The 22,794-nt window shown below is 39.9% G+C and overlaps 1 long non-coding RNA gene across 2 annotated transcripts; it reads right to left on the bottom strand.

Annotated features, from left to right (window-relative positions):
- Positions 1 to 2,328: 2,328 nt before the first annotated feature.
- On the bottom strand, positions 2,329 to 13,058 carry LOC139746069 (uncharacterized). Of its 2 annotated transcripts, none has more exons than XR_011712054.1 (3): positions 13,025 to 13,058; positions 11,886 to 12,279; positions 2,329 to 2,343 (listed from the first exon to the last, which is right to left on the bottom strand). It is a non-coding gene; the product is annotated as an uncharacterized lncRNA (long non-coding RNA). The 2 variants fall into 2 exon arrangements; XR_011712053.1 differs by lacking the exon at positions 2,329 to 2,343 and adding an exon at positions 9,832 to 9,933.
- Positions 13,059 to 22,794: the final 9,736 nt, after the last annotated feature.

The raw sequence follows: 22,794 nt of genomic DNA, 5'->3' as shown, positions 1-22,794 counted from the left end.
AACTGGAGGGCAGTCGGCTCACAGCCAACCCAACTACTCATCTTTCCCTCTGGGGCAGGGTGATGAACGGGTACCTGTGTGTGTGTGTGTGTGTGTGTATGGATAAGATTACGGTATAAGTATGCGAACCTGGTTAAGAGAGAGGTGAAGGTAAGAGCAAAACTCTCTCCCCGTAGCATAGAAATAGTAATCACATACAGACACACACACACACACACACACACACACACACACACACACACACACACACACACACACCATAAGCCGAAAGATAGGAAAAAAAAAGATACCAAATGACCATTATCTATACCAACACTTCCATATCTAGCACTAGGATCCCATTCATCTCCGCTATGTTCACCACCAAAGCTGCCACCTTAATGAACACCATTGTCTGCAGAGAAATCCAAAGAGGTAGAGACACAGTGAACGTGACCTCGTCTGCTGGAGCTTCGATGACGACCCGTGGATGATGCCAAGTGGGTCATGGCCTGGCCTAGCCTAGCAGCAGCAGCAGGAGCGGCAGGCAAAACACATCACCTCCGCCATCACAAATGTCACACGAAGCCCTGGGTTCCTCACTGTGGCTCAGGGAGAGCGCGACTATTGTATGTACACAGATGTCTTACAGAGGGATGATGATGATGATGATGATGATGATGATGATGATGATTATGATGATGATGATGATTATGATGATGATGATGATGATTGAGATGATGATGATGATGATGATGGTTGTGATGATGATGAAGATGATGGTAGTGATGATGATGATGATGATGACGATAGTGATGATGATGATGATGATGATGATGATGATGATGACGATAGTGATGATGATGATGATGATGATGATGATGATGATGAAGATGATGGTAGTGATGATGATGATGATGATGACGATAGTGATGATGATGATGATGATGATGATGATGATGATGATGAGTCGGTCAGAAGAAAAAACATGTATGATTCGTCAGAACAGATCAAAAATAGTTGCCGTGGTTGCCGAAAACTAACTTAACTTAAGCAAATTTCAAGCTAATTTGGGGATCTAGATTGCTTTGGTGTTTCTAGATGTAATTTTGAAACTTATTACAAGCGTGGTACTTTAATCTAAACTGCTGCATCAAATATTCCTTCATAATCTTCTTGTATCTAATGGATTCGCTAATGTGACTGGAAATTATATTTCATTCCTGTATTTGGGGGGCTGCCTTAAGACAGTTTCATCTCGAAATTAATTTTTCCACAGTCACAGTTTCTGAACTGCTTGAATCCCCGCAAAAGAATTCGAACTGGACCTCCATAAGAGTAGAAACAAAGGGAAACAAACCTTATAGTTTATGGTATGAACGGAGCGCAACGATAATTTCTGGAGAGGGAGAGTATAGGAAAGAGGAAAGATATTATATCCTCCTATCTAAAGATGTTGAAAGAAATGCGACAAAAAGAATAACAGAAAAGAAAAGAACCTTACTGCCAGAAGGCAGCAGAAAGAAGCTGGTCGCACAAGACACAAATTATTGTAAAAACCAGTTTATGTCAACATTTTTGTTCGACTGAACATGGAAGGTTACACCGGGTTTGAAAAACTGGGCGAAGGGTTAACCTCCTGTTCTAGTAACCTTAGATTCTCGTATCATATCCACGACTAGCTCTAAAGAGAGAAGATGAATGACATTGACATTCAGGTCAGTATATATGCTACTCTGAAATATACGATATACAGAGGATATTTTCCAACCAATTCTTTAGAGGAAAGTGAAAATCAGTCCCAGCTTCATAGTTAACTGTGTTTACAAACAAGTGTAGGATCTCAAAATATATATATATATATATATATATATATATATATATATATATATATATATATATATATATATATATATATACTCGTGTAAACAAAAGTTGTATATCTACTTTTTTTTTTACTTCGTTCATTTATATATTCAACGATATGTAGTACGCCACTTTTGTGGAGGTGAGACAAAATCTGCCGCTAGATTTAATAGATTGGTCAAATGCGGTCAAATGTTTCGAGACTGATAGGTCATTAACACAATATCTTTCATGAGAATTATTTTCATTTCGTCACTAACATACATTCTAACTGTCTTCTAGTTACAGGATTTTGCTCTATACCTAACCTAGGGTTTCTAACATAGTGTGAGAGTATTGAAGAAACAATCACTATAATGGTTTCTAGTATAAATCATTTAACCAAGAGATAAATGGATTTATATATGTCTATTGGTTCAGTTCATTGATATCAACAATTACATATTTTTGTACAAAATTTACAAGGAAGAGCTGCTTATCCTCTCTGCCTCCCGTATCCTGGAAAGAGAAAAAGATGGATAAAATATATATATATATATATATATATATATATATATATATATATATATATATATATATATATATATATATATATATATATATATATATGTATGTATAAAATGTACTTTACCAGAGCATGAGGCTGTTCATCCAAGAAAAAAGATCGGTATTATTACCATTTAGCAAAACAGCTCTAAATGAAAACAGAAAGCCAATTGGTTACGTTGCCTGGCAGGGAATTACTACCGTTCTAATCTGAGTGTGATCAAGTGATAACTGGAGTCATCTTACATCCTTAGTGTTACGAGTAATTGATTTTCTCTTCTCATTAACACATATACACGTATATTTTGCTCAGTAGAGAAAGGTATTAGAAATGTGGATGTCTTACCTTAAAAGCCACCCCCGTATCCACCGCCACCATATCCCCCACCATGTCCTCCACCATATCCGCCTCCATATCCTCCACCATGTCCACCGCCATGGTGTTTTCCGCCGTGTCCACTGATGTAAACGGTCTTGTGGTGGTGTACGGGTACGTGGACCGGGACGTGGACGTACTTAACGCGTCCATAGCCGTCGTCACAGTCACGACCTTTACCGCCCTTACCGCCCTTACCGCCTGGTGAGGCAAGGGTCACGCCCGCCAGCATCAGCGTCACCAGAACGATGGCTGTCATACGCTGTAAGGGATGAACACACAGGGTGAGGCATGTACCAGTGACCACTGCCGTACGGGTGATACGAGGGGAGAGAGAGAGAGAGAGAGAGAGAGAGAGAGAGAGAGAGAGAGTCAATCATTCGCCGTGGAAGAATATTCTTCATCAATGGAGGACTCTGTGGATCAAATCTTAACACAGTGGAAGAGTGGTCGTCACAGGTAGGTTGATAAAAGCCCAACACTGCAGTCAGTGTGTGTCTTCCAGTGTGAAGTAGACGGAAAAGCAAAATGAAATGTGAATATGAACCATCTGCTTGTTTATTATGTGGCATCTTTATCACTAGATGGATATGATATTTTATCCAAGATGATTTCTACTGTGATGATGATGTGAGGTAGAATGTATGCAGTACGTTAAGCATTTACGAGCTGTTCATCAATGATGAAATTACAGTCCCTCTTAGTTAACATATTACTGTGTATGAGATTACAGCAAGTTCTACATTTGAATTATCTACCTGCAATATCAACATGGAACCAAATGAAATCATTTGGTATTTCAAAGAAAAACATGGTGAATCATGTGCTTTAGAATATCGAATTCCTGAAGATGAATTCAGCTTATGATTCCAATAGCTTAAACGGCCAACGTGCTTTTAAACATATCATGAACGTCACTATAAAAAACGCGCATAGCACATCCAAATAACGATCCGTGTAGACAAAACCCGGGCCTCGGGCTGAGGAGCTCACCATGACTGATGGAGATGTTCTGTAGATTTGGTAGACAACTCCTTGGATGAACTGCTATATATGTGTGTGTAACGTACCTGGCAACGCTCTCTCCTCCATAAATAATACATTCACCTCCGATAAACCGCAGAACTTTGTGTGAGTAAAAATGTGAGAATGAGAAAGACAAGATGCACACAGACACTGAGATAGACACAGACACAAACACAGACACCGATCATATCCTACATAAGGCCAAGACTGGAGTATACGTCTCAAGTCATGATATCGTATCAAAAGGAGCATAAAGAGCTAATAGAGAAGGCTTAGAGGAGGGAGACTAAAGTATTATAAGAACAATGAAAGATGAGTTATAGGAAAAGGCTAGAAACCTTAGATTTGCCACACCATGAAAGAGAGATGAGTGAGAAGTAACCTGATCATAATGTTTAACTATTTAAGTATCTAGTGTGATGATGTAGGCAATGATGAGTTATTCGAAAGCTGTGAGGGTAGATAAACCAGAGGACACAGCATGAAATTAGGCTAGAACTCCCTCATAAAGAAAATGTAAGAACAGCATTTATATAAATGTATGAGTGGTGAATGAATGGAAAAACTGAACAAGGACGTGGCAAATGTGGATATCATAGAGAAGCTAAGAAGATTGTCTGTGCAGAGAATGTTCAAGAGATGGCGCCCAAAAATATTAAGATATATATAAGTAATTACAAATAGGTGATTACACACACGCACACAAACATACACACATATACACACACACACACACACACACACACACACACACACACACACACACACACACACACAACCCAAAGTGCGAATACATAAATGAAATCATCTTAAATCACAATCCATTCACCTTTTCTTAACACAGATTCCCTTACCCTTCTTTTCTTAAAACGGTGTCAATTATAGATGCCTGTGGTTACCTCTACGTCCCTGATGGTTCTCCTGCCTGATCCATAATCACCATCATCATCACCTGTCTTCAAGTCATCCTTGTAGCAGAACACACACTGGCTCATGTCAGCGTCCTTCCCGGAAGCAGGTGGGAGCTGTTGTGGAGACGATGCTCTTGCCTGCTGCTTCTACTGGGTCATGGCTTCCCTGAACTCTCTGGGTTATGATATGGGCAATGGCAGATGAGGCTGTTGTTATGGTCGAGTACGATTATGTCTACTTTTCACATGTTCATGTCTCTACATACGTTGGTATTCAGTACGTTGGTGGATAAGGCGGACTCGGAGATAGAAACTGTGGTTATGGAAGTAAGAACGGCCTTGACGGATGAGGACAAGGTGGTGGATTTTATCAAACAACTCCAGGACCCCTTTTACGGAGCTCTTCCAGCTTCGAAGTTCTGTAAACTCCCCACAGGAGCAGAGAAATTATGAACTCTTACGTATCAAGAAGGTCCTCAAAGAGACTACACCAGTGACAATGATACAGCCTCGTCGGAGACCACTGCACAACTAGAGTGTAATCACTTGGAGGTGGTGGTGGATATGGTGATCTGTGATAACCACTTGTCAAGACTTTCAACGTATCTGTTGGTTGCAGTGTGTGTGTGTGTGTGTGTGTGTGTGTGTGTGTGTGTGTGTGTGTGTGTGATTAACTATCTATAATCAGCTATATGTATTGTACGAGGAGGGAGCCTTTAAGACATTCCTGAGGCCCCCCACCTCATGAACATTCTCAACCACCATGGAATCACGTCAGTTTCTGCATGATGTCCACATTCATCACGTCCTCGTTTTCAGTTTTTCCATTCATAACCACTTCCGTGAAAGCACTTCTTTACATCATGTTCTCACAATTTTTTCTTAATTGCGTGCTGTGTCCTCTGGTTGCATTCGAACAACTCTTCTCAATCTACATCATCACGCTAGTTTAAACACTTAGGGATTATGATTAGGTCACATCTTATTCTTCTTTCTTATATGGTTGGTATATTTTAAGTTTCTAGCCTTTTCCTATAACTCACCTCTCATAGTTCTGGAAAAAGATTTGTCGCCCTCCTATGGCCTTTCTCTATTATCCTTTAATGCGACTTTTGGTGCGATGTTCTAACTTGAGACGTATACACAAGTTGTCATCCTTAGATAGGATATGATCACTGTGTGTATGTGTCTGCGTCTGTGTCTCTGCCTTTTTGCCCGTGTGTATTCTGTCATTCTCATTCTTACCTTTTTACTCACACAAGATTTGCGGTTTATTGGAAGTGAATGTATTATTTATGGAGGAGAGAGCGTTGCCAGGTACGTTACACGTATATATAGCAGTTCACCCAAGGAGTTGTCGACCAAATTTGCAGAACAACTCCAACAGTCATGGTGAGCTCCTCAGCCCGAGGCCCCGAGTCTTGTCTACATGGATTGTTATGTAGATGTTCTGGGCGTTTTTTGTGGTGACGGTATGACAAGTTTAAACGAACGGTGGCTCCTTTAGCCATTGGAATCATAAGCTGAATTCATCTTCAGTAATTGGATATTCTAAAGCATATGATTCATCATGTTCTTTTTTGTTGTATGAAATGATTTCTTTTGGTTCCAGGTTAATATTGCAAGTAGATAATTTGAATGTAGAACTTACTGTATTTTCATCACAGTAATCTAGTAACTTGGATTGTAATTTCATCATTGATCAACAACTCATAAATGCTTAACGTACTGCATACATTCTACCTCACAAAACCTTGGATTTTAATCTTGGATTAATTTTCATATCCATCTAGAGATAAAGACGCCACATAATAAACAAGCAGATGGTTCATATTCACATTTCATTTTGCTTTTCCGTCTACTTCACACTGGAAGACACACACTGACTGCAGTGTTGAGCTGGTATCAACCTACCTGTGACGACCATTCTTCCACTGTGTTAAGATTTGATCCACAGAGTCCTCCATTGATGAAGAATATTCTTCCACGGCGAATGATTGACTCTCTCTCTCTCTCTCTCTCTCTCTCTCTCTCTCTCTCTCTCTCTCTCTCTCTCTCTCTCTCTATCTCTCTCTCTCTCTCTCTCTCTCCCCTCGTATCACCCGTACGGCAGTCGTCACTGGTACATGCCTCACCCTGTGTGTTCATCCCTTACAGCGTATGACAGCCATCGTTTTGGTGACGCTGATGCTGGCGGGCGTGACCCTTGCCTCACCAGGCGGTAAGGGCGGTAAGGGCGGTAAAGGTCGTGACTGTGACGATGGCTACGGACGCGTTAAGCACATATACGTCCCAGTCCACGTTCCTGTATACCACCAAAAGGCCGTTCATTACGGTGGATACGGTGGAGGACATGGTGGTGGATATGGTGGAGGACATGGTGGCGGATATGGCGGCATTGGATTCGGTGGTGGATACGGACACTAAGGTAAGAAACACCATCATCCTCGCTCTCAGTGAAACGTGGTTCGAACTCTGGCTCTGATCGTCTAGCCTTTTTATAATGTTGAAGGCGTCAGGCATTACCAGTCTACTTTGAGGCTAAGGCTTAATGAATGTATGAAAGCAGAAACGAAAATAATATGCTGAAAGCAAGACAATTAGTGTCAACAGTGCGGCACAGAGCAGATGGTTAAAGTTGCGAGGTCAGACTGGGAGAGTTGATGAGCGAGTCTTCTTTGGACCCGACTCTGTCTGAATTACTTATAGAGAAATTTTAGCAGTTCTATTTGCGTAATGTTAGGCTATCATGATGTATGCTACAGTAATACCAAATCTTTATAAATTGATGAGTAATGAAATTACAGTTGTCAGGTGTAGTAAAACGTGAGATGGATAGAAATTGGGTTTAGGAGTCAGTCAACTTTGGCAGGTTGAGTCTAACCAACTAGGATATCCTGTCCAAGTCTAAGTTTATGCGGAAGTTATATCAAAACAAGGCGCAGGTAAGGCAATAGAGGATGGAACGTAATTTGTATAGACATCCTTATAGGTTATAACATAGTTCCTGGCATCATGTTGGGACAGTTAAGTGTCAGGTCGATAATACATCCCTCTCACTCATCATAGCTGAATGGCTACCTAAATATATCACAGAAAGATACTGCATGTTATTTTGCATTTAATAAGACCAAGCTCAATTTTTGAGTGAAAATAACGAATCGTTCCTTTTGTCATTCCAGGACACACGGGAAGTAGAGAAGAAAAGCATCTGCATTTTGTAAACTTTGTACAAACTTGTTATCACTTATATTAATGAACAAAACCAATAAACAAATACAAACCCTTTGATTCTTGTTTTGATTCCATTATTTGCATCAGAAACCATGATGGTGGTGATGTTTGTTGTTTATTACCACAGCGCTGGATTAGATTTAATAAGGTAAATTACAGACAACAAAGGTTCTCTATATATGGACGTTAGAATGAAAGTAAATGACCAACGCTTCCAGCCAAATGATACCTTAATAAATGCTATTCCATCCTTCAATCATCAGACAAAACATAGCTTGCTGTTGCATATTCTTCATCAGTTCCTTGCGTAAGTGATATATTAAGTTCTTATTGAATATTTGGATAACAGAAGAAAGAAAACTTTTCGCCGACGTTTTGCACCGAGAAAACCTTAAGCTTTTTATCTTAAACACAGTTCAGAGTTACGGCAATTATCACCTTATATACAGTGTCATAAATCGAAAACCTTTCCTCGTAGAAGGGGTTATCTTTTCCTTTAGCTTTCAGGAAACCTTTGGGTTCCTGGCTTTGATCGGGTCTAAATGCCATCCATGTATGTCAAAATGATGTAGGAGCTGTATGCTCTGTGTTTGCCTCTGCCTGCCCCTTTAATTTGCCCTTCATTTATCATTGACACACATCATTTATGAATACTCTGGTGAGTGAAACTTCGATGATTTCATATTTCTGGGAGACGCGAGAGTTTAATGTCTTTGCGATAGTACGCGTATCTGAGGGCGTCCAGTAGAGCATTGTCATGGATGCAAGATAGAAACCATAGGTTAAGTCTCCAGAGGACCGAGCGTGATGGAAATCTGAACATGTATGGTAATCATGCCAGTCAGTCATTATTTGCTGCTCTGGAATTATCACGAATTTTTCTTTACCGTTTTAGATCTCCATCTTCGTTGTGAAGAGTGTCTATGGATCCACACTCCAAATACTAACAAAAGTCTACACTGAGACCAAACATTGAAAGAAGCATAAGCAAAAAAATAGACAAGAAAAAAAATGTTTAGTGCATGATTGGTAGAAATCCCCGCTAAAGAGTTGGAGTTAAACCTCCACAAAAGTTGAACCTCAAAATTGAGTTTATTTACATTATTCAGTCGAGAAAGAAGGGAATGTAGCGGAGCAGCTATTTTTTGTAGAGTAAAATGACAAGACATAGAGGACACAGTGTCGTCCTCTCTATAGGGAAGTTAAAAAAGAAGAGGATAAAATTACCTTGACACTAAAGAGAAGCCGTAAGAAATGGTGACACAAGGTATAAATCAAAGTTAAGTCCAATTTATAAAAGATTTGGCTCAAAGTTAATTCGTATAAACTTGAGATTATCTTATAATTTTCATTGACTAACTTGAAATGAAATGGATGATTGACGTAACTGCCCAGTTCTTAATACGTGTTATTGTTTATAACATAACCTTTTCAGTTTCACGGCTCGTTGGAGTAGAAATTAGATTGCTTATTTCGCACCATCTACCATTGATCTTTTTATTAAGGTAGGGTTTTTACACCCTGAAAAACATAGACCGTAGAAATAGGTTTTGCCCAAAAGGATGTACAACTTCTTGGAATCTTTTTAACTCTACCGTTCTCTAAATATTCATAAGAATTTACCATATCACTTACGTAGAGAACTGATGTATGAAATATACAACAACATATTACTGGCTTTCTGATGTTTCAAGGACGAAAGAGCATTTATCAAGGACCTATTTGGTTAGAAATATTCGTTATCAACTTTCATTTTAAGTGTCCTGTATAAAGAAGCCTAATATCTCTGGTCACTTAACTTATCCTGACATATTGTTGTGGTAATTCATAACAGACATGACCACCACTGTCGTGGTTTCCTATACAAATCATTGTATCAAAGGAAAGATCAAATGTTTTGTACTTGTTTATTGGTTTTGTTCATTGACATCAACAATCACATGTTTGTACAAAGTTTACAAGATACAGGCACTTCTCGTCTCCACTCTCCGTGCCCTGGAATGAGAAAAGGAAAGACTGATTATTAGTAATTAGTCTATTATTGATTAGAAATATGTAAAGAAAATTATAACAGTGTCATCGAGTAAAATAATTTTATGTGTCGAATTTAGGTGGTCAATAAGTTATGATACCTGAGGAAGTAGTACTTACGGTCCTGACGCTTAAGTTTCCCGAAATGCTGCCCGGAACCATCTTACACTCTCCTTTGTAGATTGCTGTTCTTAACTTCCGCTTCGTTACTTCTCAGTTATGAGACTAAGTTTGATATGATATATACATGCATACTCCACTCTCCTATATTACTACATTTCTCTTGCCTTTATACTTTTTTTACATTCGCTCTTGTCAATTCTCGCCTTTTATTTCATTCAAGTTTGGCTTCAGTTTGGAGTTTTGTCCGTGGCTGAATATTTTTCTTTTTTAATGAGAAAAGATAAATTACCTTTGATCTGTTTCATTAGCTTCATAGCATTCAATCGTAGGATGGTCCTAGAAGCTCTGCATAGTATAAGTATAATATATCCTTGCATGAATTATATAAATTTTGCTTATCAAAAGAGTATAACTGACTTTAATGCTTGCTGGCACCATAATGAAAAAAATGAATACTCACTGTCACAACAATGAATCTTACGTCTTATAGACAAGTCACAGAGAAAGTGACAAATGTAGGGTTCTCTGAAGCAGAGAACAAAATGAGTCGAAGTGGTGTTGGGCAAAGCTACAGCATCTGAAATGGTTGATAAAGCAAGCGCTCAGATGCGGCAAGTTCAAACAGAAGCCTGTAATTTTTCAGCTGATAACATCTAAATGTCCTGAAATTCATATAATTAACATAGTATTTTTATAATCAAACTGTGATATTAATCTTTTTGAAAATCTGTTATCCCGCAACGGGTTTTGAAAGAAATATCAATATATCATAAAACTGTGTACTGTACATATTTTCTTCGCAAGATTTTTGAATGATTCATTTTCGAAATATAAAGTAATATTTGGTCAGCAATTTTGGTTACCCAAGTGATCATATTTTACCACTACCACATAAAATTGTGACTGATGTGTAAGAAGACTGGACCTCAACGCCTAGTTATGGTAAGATTTTATGCCGTTTATAAGTGTCTTATTCTTGACTTACAGACTTTCATTCATACTCAAGAATGGATCTTGATCATACTCTTAGTCCAATTGGCGCAACCAGTTGGGGACAAGCACTATAACGAATCGTAACTGACGAGGTGGAGACTTTATGCACGTGTGTAGTGCTGCGTGACACACTGACAGACGTTCTAGATGGTTTACCACACGAGAGTCTGGAACTTTTATATAACTCTCATCTCTAAACTACCCTCTCTCTTGCCTCCGGGTCTTTACATCGCTCCTTCATATCTAGCCTCTTACCTGTCCAGTTCATTTATGTTGGTGGGTCAGCTTCCCCGTCTTCCCCTCCAGTTCAGCAGCGATTTGCTCCTTTCAACAAACAAATGCACTTATGGGTCGACGACAAACAATTTGGTAACTCCAGGATGAGGCATTGCGACTTCTCTTTCTTTCCCTACACCTCTAAGCTTTGGAAGTCTTAATGCCCTTATGTCTATTCTTACAACTACAATCTCTTCCTCTTTAAAAGGCAGGTATTCCATTCCTTCAAAATTGATGAATTATTTTCTAACCTCTCTTTTAGTATTATCTTAAGTCATGAAGGCTTTTCGCACCTCGGATTAAGACTTAAACTCAATGTGGACTTTCGTCCATGACCGTTTCTCGTCCAATATGAAAGCAAAAAGATACTGATCGAACCGAGCCAATGTTCGAGTGGCACAGCGTTTCCCTCACAGTGAGGAGGATGGCGGCGTCACGACCGTAATGACGAAGCTGTTCACTCGGAACAATTACACGGTTTTTGTGCTCGGCAAGAGAAAGTATCGGAGGTGTTATTGTCTTACCTTAATATCCGTATCCTCCACCGCCGTATCCACCGCCACCGCCATGTCCACCTCCGTAACCGCCGCCGCCATGTCCACCGTATCCACCACCTCCGCCGTATCCACCTATGTGTCCACCGCCGCTGCCGTATCCACCTCCATGTCCACCGCCGCCGCCGTATCCACCACCGTGTCCGCCACCGCCACCGTATCCACCACCGTGTCCACCACCACCATATCCACCTACGTAATGAACAGTCTTGTGGTGGTGTACAGGAACGTGGACCGGGACGTAGACGTAGTGAACACGTCCGCCCCCGTAGCCACCGCCTTTGCCCTTACCGCCTTTGAAACCTGGTGAGGCTAGGGTCACGCCCGCCAACACCAGCGTCACCACCACAGCGACCGCCACACGCTGTAAAGGAGAGGAGGAGACAGGGGTTAGCCAGGAACCAGGGACCACTTCCGTGAGGGTATATACACTAATGACAGATCAAACAATGTGGATGAAAGCTCGTCATAGCTGCAGGGGACGAAAACCACCCAATGAAGTCTATCTTGTGATGCATAAAGAATTATGACCACACGTGGGAAATGGAGCCAGAGACTGTTACCAGGTAAAAACTGGCTGGGAAAGCAAGTCGAGGAGGAATGCGTAATCATCATGCTTCGTGAATAGCATCTTTGATGACAAGATTTATGTGAGAACTTAATCCAAATGCATTTCCTCGTGTGTAGATGATATACTGTTCAAGTCTGTTTAGGAACCATGCAAGGTTGTCTAGCAATGATGAAGTTATCTACCTTATTGACACATCATTTATGCTCCATTAAAACATACAGTGATTCGTCCATGTGAAATATCTTCAGGCATAGTCAACATCCCTGGATAACTCCGTATAACCATGTGACACCTCACAACTACATAGAATGAAGTACATCCCTTAAAACAGGGACATGTAGAAACTGAGTTAAAGATATGACCTCAGTTGATCAAAGTAACATGACTTCAGTTGTCTAAGATTATCAATACTGCAACTTTAAGCCTGTCACTTTTAACGAGCCTGAAGTCTCCCAACACAACACAGAGAAGCACAACACATCCTGATAACACGATCTCTTGGGCAGCTTGCTGACGAGGCCCGAATGTCGGAGCTCACCATGACTGCTGGAGGTCTGCAGACGAAGTCCTGGAAGGTCTTGGGTGAAGTGCTATATATATACGTAAGGCGCGCCTAAAGACGCCCTCTCTCTCTCTCTCTCTCTCTCTCTCTCTCTCTCTCTCTCTCTCTCTCTCTCTCTCTCTCTCTCTCTGTCTCCTCCATCAATAATACATTCACTTCCAATGAACTACAGGTTTTGTGCAAGAGAGAGAAAAAAGAATGGGGCTGAAAAAAAAAGTACGGAAATAATATGGTTACACACAAACGCAAAAAAAGGCATTTTTTTTTTCTTTTTTCTCGTCTTGTTGTGATTCTGCTTCGTCAGTCATGAAAGTGTTTTCACTGTGACATAATTCATATAAAAGCAAACTACCACACACGTGGATTTACTTGCTCCTGTCTCTGAAGTACTTTGAACCCTTTCTCTAGATGTACGTGGTGGGAATTCTTTTCAATTATAATTAGTACATAAATAAATCTCTTCAAATGTACCTTGGATGTCTTCAGATATACTCTTGAATTCCTTTCATAAGTGGACTCACCTTTTGCATTAACACTTAACTGAAGAGAAGGAAGGATACAGAGACAGCTTCGTACCGTTTCCCCTCAGCGCTAACCCTAACTGAAGTAGCTGAAACATGAACAAGTAATGAGTTATCAACATCATTGTCATCATTACTAATGTCATTACCTGTTTATCCATTTACACTCATCAAATCTTCCCTCTTACTACGCGTTGTCTAGATTGATAAACAATGAAATGCGAAAAAAAATCATGCTGGACTTGCATCTTTGTGTCAACTCATGCACTTGAATCCTTTGATTTACAGTTCGTCTTTTTTCGCATCAGTCACGATCTATTCCCTGTTCCAAAAGTGAATGCATGTCTTCCATACCGTCCACTGCTACACTAAGCGATCATTATGTATACCCTGACCGTGCATGGGATAAAAACTAATGCATTGTCATAAACATCACATACGTTTTGATAGATACTTATTATACAGTTTATGATAAACCGATAGAAACCCTACCTTATTTTCTTTAGTCTTCCACACTCCCTACCTGAAAATATTTACAATCCACATTCATTCAGTGTATCATCCACGTCTTTACAACACCATTAGGGCTGCAAATCCCATTTCTTCTATTGTTTCCTTCTCTCTGTCTGTCTGTCTGTCTGTCTGTCTGTCTCTCTCTCTCTCTCTCTCTCTCTCTCTCTCTCTCTCTCTCTCTCTCTCTCTCTCTCTCTCTCTCTCTCTCTCTCTCTCTCTCTCTCTCTCTCTCTCTCTCTCTCTCTCTCTCCGCGCGCACGCTCGGAATCTCATAAGACCTCCTCACTTAACGTGGATTTTGACATCAGCGCCAAGAGCTTCCCTGGAGTCTTACTTTCACGGGCGTCCCTATACAGACCCGCCTCTCTCTCTCTCTCTCTCTCTCTCTCTCTCTCTCTCTCTCTCTCTCTCTCTCTCTCTCTCTCTCTACTCCCTGACCTCGATCTGCAAGTCTTTTCTTCTCTTGATATATATAAATAGATAAATATATATATATATATATATATATATATATATATATATATATATATATATATATATATATATATATACATATATATATATATATATATATATATATATATATATATATATATATATATATATATATATATATATATACGTATGAGGTTATACTATGATTTCTGACCTTTAGGTGTACGCCTTTCTTCTCGAGTCTGACACTTTCATACTACGTTCTATTCTTACGAAATATATGGGAGTGTATTAGAGAAACAATCACTGTAATGGCTTCTAATGTAAATACGTAGCTATGAGATAAATAGATTTATATCTATGCATTGGTTTCGACCATTGTTAACAGTAAATACATATTTTGTACAAAGTTGGCAAGGAAGACTTGCTTATCTGTTATCTGTCTCCCATATCCTGGAAACAGACTAAGAAGAATTACCTGTTTATGGCCTTTACCAAAGCATGAGCCTGTTCATCCTAGAAAGAGGAAACGGTATCATTATCATTTAGCAAAACAGCTCTCCATGAAATACAAAAAGCCAATTGCCTGGCAGAGAATTACTGCTGTTCTAATCTGAGTGTGATCAAGTGATAACTGGAGTCATCTTACATCCTTAGTGTTACGAGTAATTGATTTTCTCTTCTCATTAACACATATACACGTATATTTTGCTCAGTAGAGAAAGGTATTAGAAATGTGGATGTCTTACCTTAAAAGCCACCCCCGTATCCACCGCCGCCATATCCGCCTCCATATCCTCCACCATGTCCACCGCCATGGTGTTTTCCGCCGTGTCCACTGATGTAAACGGTCTTGTGGTGGTGTACGGGTACGTGGACCGGGACGTGGACGTACTTAACGCGTCCATAGCCGTCGTCACAGTCACGACCTTTACCGCCCTTACCGCCCTTACCGCCCTTACCGCCTGGTGAGGCAAGGGTCACGCCCGCAAGCATCAGCGTCACCAAAACGATGGCTGTCATACGCTGTAAGGGAGGAACACACAGGGTGAGGCATGTACCAGTGACCACTGCCGTACCGGTGATGTGGGTGTGTCTGTGTAGAGAGAGAGAGAGAGAGAGAGAGAGAGAGAGAGAGAGAGAGAGAGAGAGAGAGAGAGAGAGAGAGAGAGAGAGAGAGAGAGAGTCAATCATTCGCCGTGGAAGAATATTTCTCATCAATGGAGGACTCTGTGGATCAAATCTTAACACAGTGGAAGAGTGGTCGTCACAGGTAGGTTGATACCAGCCCAACACTGCAGTCAGTGTGTGTCTTCCAGTGTGAAGTAGACGGAAAAGCAAAATGAAATGTGAATATGAACCATCTGCTTGTTTATTATGTGGCATCTTTATCACTAGATGGATATGATATTTTATCCAAGATGATAAAATTCTACTGTGATGATGATGTGAGGTAGAATGTATGCAGTACGTTAAGCATTTACCAGCTGTTCATCAATGATGAAATCACAGTCCCTCTTAGTTAACATATTACTGTGTATGAGATTACAGCAAGTTCTACATTTGAATTATCTACCTGCAATATCAACATGGAACCAAATGAAATCTTTTGGTATTTCAAAGAAAAACATGGTGAATCATGTGCTTTAGAATATCGAATTCCTGAAGATGAATTCAGCTTATGATTCCAATAGCTAAAACGGCCATCGTGCTTTTAAACATATCATGAACGTCACTATAAAAAACGCGCACAGCACATCCAAATAACGATCCGTGTAGACAAAACCCGGGCCTCGGGCTGAGGAGCTCACCATGACTGATGGAGATGTTCTGTAGATTTGGTAGACAACTCCTTGGATGAACTGCTATATATGTGTGTGTAACGTACCTGGCAACGCTCTCTCCTCCATAAATAATACATTCACCTCTTATAAACCGCAGAACTTTGTGTGAGTAAAAATGTGAGAATGAGAAAGACAAGATGCACACAGACACTGAGATAGACACAGACACAGACACACGCTGATCATATCCTACATAAGGATAAGACTAGAGTATACGTCTCAAGTCAGGATATCGTACCAAAAGGAGCATAAAGAGCTAATAGAGAAGGCTTAGAGGAGGGAGACTAAAGTATTATAAGAACAATGAAAGATGAGTTATAGGAAAAGGCTAGAAACCTTAGATTTGCCACACCATGAAAGAGAGATGAGTGAGAAGTAACCTGATCATAATGTTTAACTATTTAAGTATCTAGTGTGATGATGTAGGCAATGATGAGTTATTCGAAAGCTGTGAGGGTAGATAAACCAGAGGACACAGCATGAAATTAGGCTAGAACTCCCTCATAAAGAAAATGTAAGAACAGCATTTATATAAATGTATGAGTGGTGAATGAATGGAAAAACTGAACAAGGACGTGGCAAATGTGGATATCATAGAGAAACTAAGAAGATTGTCTGTGCAGAGAATGTTCAAGAGATGGCGCCCAAAAATATTAAGATATATATAAGTAATTACAAATAGGTGATTACACACACGCACACAAACATACACACACATACACACACACACACACACACACACGCACACACACACACACACACACACACACACACACACACACACAAACACACACACAACCCAAAGTGCGAATACATAAATGAAATCATCTTAAATCACAATCCATTCACCTTTTCTTAACACAGATTCCCTTACCCTTCTTTTCTTAAAACGGTGTCAATTATAGATGCCTGTGGTTACCTCTACGTCCCTGATGGTTCTCCTGCCTGATCCATAATCACCATCATCATCACCTGTCTTCAAGTCATCCTTGTAGCAGAACACACACTGGCTCATGTCAGCGTCCTTCCCGGAAGCAGGTGGGAGCTGTTGTGGAGACGATGCTCTTGCCTGCTGCTTCTACTGGGTCATGGCTTCCCTGAACTCTCTGGGTTATGATATGGGCAATGGCAGATGAGGCTGTTGTTATGGTCGAGTACGATTATGTCTACTTTTCACATGCTCATGTCTCTACATACGTTGGTATTTAGTACGTTGGTGGATAGGGAGGATTCGGAGATAGAAACTGTGGTTATGGAAGTAAGAACGGCCTTGACGGATGAGGACAAGGTGGTGGATTTTATCAAACAACTCCAGGACCCCTTTTACGGAGCTCTTCCAGCTTCGAAGTTCTGTAAACTCCCCACAGGAGCAGAGAAATTATGAACTCTTACGTATCAAGAAGGTCCTCAAAGAGACTATACCAGTGACAATGATACAGCCTCGTCGGAGGCCACTACACAACTAGAGTGTAATCACTTGGAGGTGGTGGTGGATATGGTGATCTGTGATAACCACTTGTCAAGACTTTCAACCTATCTGTTGGTTGCAGTGTGTGCGTGTGTGTGTGTGTGTGTGTGTGTGATTAACTATCTATAATCAGCTATATGTATTGTACGAGGAGGGAGCCTTTAAGACATTCCTGAGGCCCCCCATCTCATGAACATTCTCAACCACCATGGAATCACGTCAGTTTCTGCATGATGTCCACATTTATCACGTCCTCGTTTTCAGTTTTTCCATTCATAACCACTTCCGTGAAAACACTTCTTTACATCATGCTTTCACAATTTTTTCTTAATTGCGTGCTATGTCCTCTGGTTGCATTCGAAGAATTCTTCTCAATCTACATCATCACGCTAGTTTAAACACTTAGGGGTTATGATTAGGTCACATCTTATTCTTCTTTCTTATATGGTTGGTATATTTTAAGTTTCTAGCCTTTTCCTATAACTCACCTCTCATAGTTCTGGAAAAAGATCTGTCACCCTCCTATGGCCTTTCTCTATTATCCTTTAATGCGACTTTTGGTGCGATGTTCTAACGTGAAACGTATACACAAGTTGTCAGCCTTAGGTAGGATATGATCAGTGTGTGTATGTGTCTGCGTCTGTGTCTCTGCCTTTTTACCCGTGTGTATTCTGTCATTCTCATTCTTACCTTTTTACTCACACAAGATTTGCGGTTTATTGGAAGTGAATGTATTATTTATGGAGGAGAGAGCGTTGCCAGGTACATTACACGTATATATAGCAGTTCACCCAAGGAGTTGTCGACCAAATTTGCAGAACAACTCCAACAGTCATGGTGAGCTCCTCAGCCCGAGGCCCCGAGTCTTGTCTACATGGATTGTTATGTAGATGTTCTGGGCGTTTTTTGTGGTGACGGTATGACAAGTTTAAACGAACGATGGCTCCTTTAGCCATTGAAATCATAAGCTGAATTCATCTTTAGGAATTGGATATTCTAAAGCACATGATTCACCAAGTTTTTTTTTTTTGTTGTATGAAATGATTTCATTTGGTTCCAGGTTGATATTGCAAGTAGATAGTTTGAATGTAGAACTTACTGTATTTTCATCACAGTAATCTAGTAACTTGGATTGTAATTTCATCATTGATCAACAACTCATAAATGCTTAACGTACTGCATACATTCTACCTCACAAAACTATGGATTTTAATCTTGGATTAAATTTCATATCCATCTAGAGATAAAGACGCCACATAATAAACAAGCAGATGGTTCATATTCACATTTCATTTTGCTTTTCCGTCTACTTCATACTGGAAGACACACACTGACTGCAGTGTTGGGCTGGTATCAACCTACCTGTGACGACCACTCTTCCACTGTGTTAAGATTTGATCCACAGAGTCCTCTATTGATGAAGAATATTCTTCCACGGCGAATGATTGACTCTCTCTCTCTCTCTCTCTCTCTCTCTCTCTCTCTCTCTCTCTCTCTCTCTCTCTCTCTCTCTCTCTCTCTCTCTCTCTCTCTCTCTCCCCTCGTATCACCCGTACGGCAGTGGTCACTGGTTCATGCCTCACCCTGTGTGTTCCTCCCTTACAGCGTATGACAGCCATCGTTCTGGTGACGCTGATGCTGGCGGGCGTGACCCTTGCCTCACCAGGCGGTAAGGGCGGTAAGGGCGGTAAAGGTCGTGACTGTGACGATGGCTACGGACGCGTTAAGCACATATACGTCCCAGTCCACGTTCCTGTATACCACCAAAAGGCCGTCCACTACGGTGGATATGGTGGAGGACATGGTGGTGGATATGGTGGAGGACATGGTGGCGGATATGGCGGCATTGGATTCGGTGGTGGATACGGACACTAAGGTAAGAAACACCATCATCCTTGCTCTCAGTGAAACGTGGTTCGAACTCTGGCTCTGATCGTCTAGCCTTTTTATAATGTTGAAGGCGTCAGGCATTACCAGTCTACTTTGAGGCTAAGGCTTAATGAATGTATGAAAGCTGAAACGAAAACAATATGCTGAAAGCAAGACAATTAGTGTCAACAGTGCGGCACAGAGCAGATGGTTAAAGTTGCGAGGTCAGACTGGGAGAGTTGATGAGCGAGTCTTCTTTGGACCCGACTCTGTCTGAATTACTTATAGAGAAATTTTAGCAGTTCTATTTGCGTAATGTTAGGCTATCATGATGTATGCTACAGTAATACCAAATCTTTATAAATTGATGAGTAATGAAATTACAGTTGTCAGGTGTAGTAAAACGTGAGATGGATAGAAATTGGGTTTAGGAGTCAGTCAACTTTGGCAGGTTGAGTCTAACCAACTAGGATATCCTGTCCAAGTCTAAGTTTTAAGCGGAAGTTATATCAAAACAAGGCGCAGGTAAGGCAATAGAGGATGGAACGTAATTTGTATAGACATCCTTATAGGTTATAACATAGTTCCTGGCATCATGTTAGGACAGTTAAGTGTCAGGTCGATAATACATCCCTCTCACTCATCATAGCTGAATGGCTACCTAAATATATCACAGAAAGATACTCCATGTTATTGTCATGATTTTCATTTTTGCATTTAATAAGACCAAGCTCAAATTTTGAGTGAAAATAACGAATCCTTCCTTTTCTCATTCCAGGACACACGGGAAGTAGAGAAGAAAAGCATCTGCATTTTGTAAACTTTGTACAAACTTGTTATCACTTATATCAATGAACAAAACCAATAAACAAATACAAACCCTTTGATTCTTGTTTTGATTCCATTATTTGCATCAGAAACCATGATGGTGGTAATGTTTGTTGTTTATTACCACAGCGCTGGATTAGATTTAATAAGGTAAATTACAGACAACAAAGGTTCTCTATATATGGACGTTAGAATGAAAGTAAATGACCAATGCTTCCAGCCAAACGATACCTTAATAAATGCTATTCCATCCTTCAATCATCAGACAAAACATAGCTTGCTGTTGCATATTCTTCATCAGTTCCTTACGTAAGTGATATATTAAGTTCTTATTGAATATTTGGATAACAGAAGAAAGAAAACTTTTCGCCGACGTTTTGCACCGAGAAAGCCTTAAGCTTTTTATCTTAAACACAGTTCAGAGTTACGGCAATTATCACCTTATATACAGTGTCATGAATCGAAAGCCTTTCCTCGTAGAAGGGGTTATCTTTTCCTTTAGCTTTCAGGAAACCTTTGGGTTCCTGGCTTTGATCGGGTCTAAATGCCATCCATGTATGTCAAAATGATGTAGGAGCTGTATGCTCTGTGTTTGCCTCTGCCTGCCCCTTTAATTTGCCCTTCATTTATCATTGACACACATCATTTATGAATACTCTGGTGAGTGAAACTTCGATGATTTCATATTTCTGGGGAACGTGAGAGTTTAATGTCTTTGCGATAGTACGCGTATCTGAGGGCGTCCAGTAGAGCATTGTAATGGATGCAACCATAACCATAGGTTAAGTCTCCAGAGGACCGAACGTGATGGAAATCTGAACATGTATGATGATCAAGACAGTCAGTCATTATTTGCTGCTCTGGAATCATCACGAATTTTTCTTTACCGTTTTAGATCTCCATCTTCGTTGTGAAGAGTGTCTATGGATCCACACTCCAAATACTAACAAAAGTCTACACTGAGACCAAACTTTGAAAGAAGCATATGCAAAAAAATAGACAAGAAAAAAAAATGTTTAGTGCATGATTGGTAGAAATCCCCGCTAAAGAGTTGGAGTTAAACCTCCACAAAAGTTGAACCTCAAAATTGAGTTTATTTACATTATTCAGTCGAGAAAGAAGGGAATGTAGCGGAGCAGCTATTTTTTGTAGAGTAAAATGACAAGACATAGAGGACACAGTGTCGTCCTCTCTATAGGGAAGTTAAAAAAGAAGAGGATAAAATTACCTTGACACTAAAGAGAAGCCTAAGAAATGGTGACACAAGGTATAAATCAAAGTTAAGTCCAATTTATAAAAGATTTGGCTCAAAGTTAATTCGTATAAACTTGAGATTATCTTATAATTTTCATTGACTAACTTGAAATGAAATGGATGATTGACGTAACTGCCCACTTCTTAATACGTGTTATTGTTTATAACATAACCTTTTCAGTTTCACGGCTCGTTGGAGTACAAATTAGATTGCTTATTTCGCACCATCTACCATTGATCTTCTTTTTAAGGTAGGGTTTTTACACCCTGAAAAACATAGACGTAGAAATAGATTTTGCCCAAAAGGACGTACAACTTCGTGGAATCTTTTTAACTCTACCGTTCTCTAAATATTCATAAGAATTTACCATATCACTTACGTAGAGAACTGATGTATCTAGCATTTATCAAGGAACTATTTGCTTAAAAACATTCGTTATCAACTTTCATTCTATCTGTCCTATATAAAGAAGCCTAATATCTCTTGTCACTTAACTTATCCTGACATATTGTTGTGGTAATTTATAACAGACATGACCACCACTGTCGTGGTTTCTTATACAAATCATTGTATCAAAGGAAAGATCAAATGTTTTGTACTTGTTTATTGGTTTTGTTCATTGACATCAACAATCACATGTTTGTACAAAGTTTACAAGATACAGGCACTTCTCGTCTCCACTCTCCGTGCCCTGGAATGAGTAAAAAGGAAAGACTAATTATTAATAATTAGTCAATTATTGATTACAACTATGAAACGAAAATTATAACATCTCATCGAGTGAAATAGTTTTATGTGTCGAATTTAGGTGGTCAATAAGTTATGATACCTGAGGAGGTAGTACTTACGGTCCTGACGCTTAAGTGTCCTGAAATGCTGCCCGGAACCATCTTACACTCTCCTTTGTAGATTGCTGTTCTTAACTTCCGCTTCGTTAGTTCTCAGTTATGGGACTAAGTTTGATATGATATATCCGTGCATACTCCACTCTCCTATATTACTACATTTCTCTT

The sequence above is a fragment of the Panulirus ornatus genome, chromosome 63 (genome assembly GCF_036320965.1).
Source record: "Panulirus ornatus isolate Po-2019 chromosome 63, ASM3632096v1, whole genome shotgun sequence".
NCBI lineage: Eukaryota > Metazoa > Arthropoda > Malacostraca > Decapoda > Palinuridae > Panulirus > Panulirus ornatus.
The sequence above is the reverse complement of the archived record's forward strand: the minus strand, read 5'-3'. Positions and strand labels throughout refer to the sequence as shown.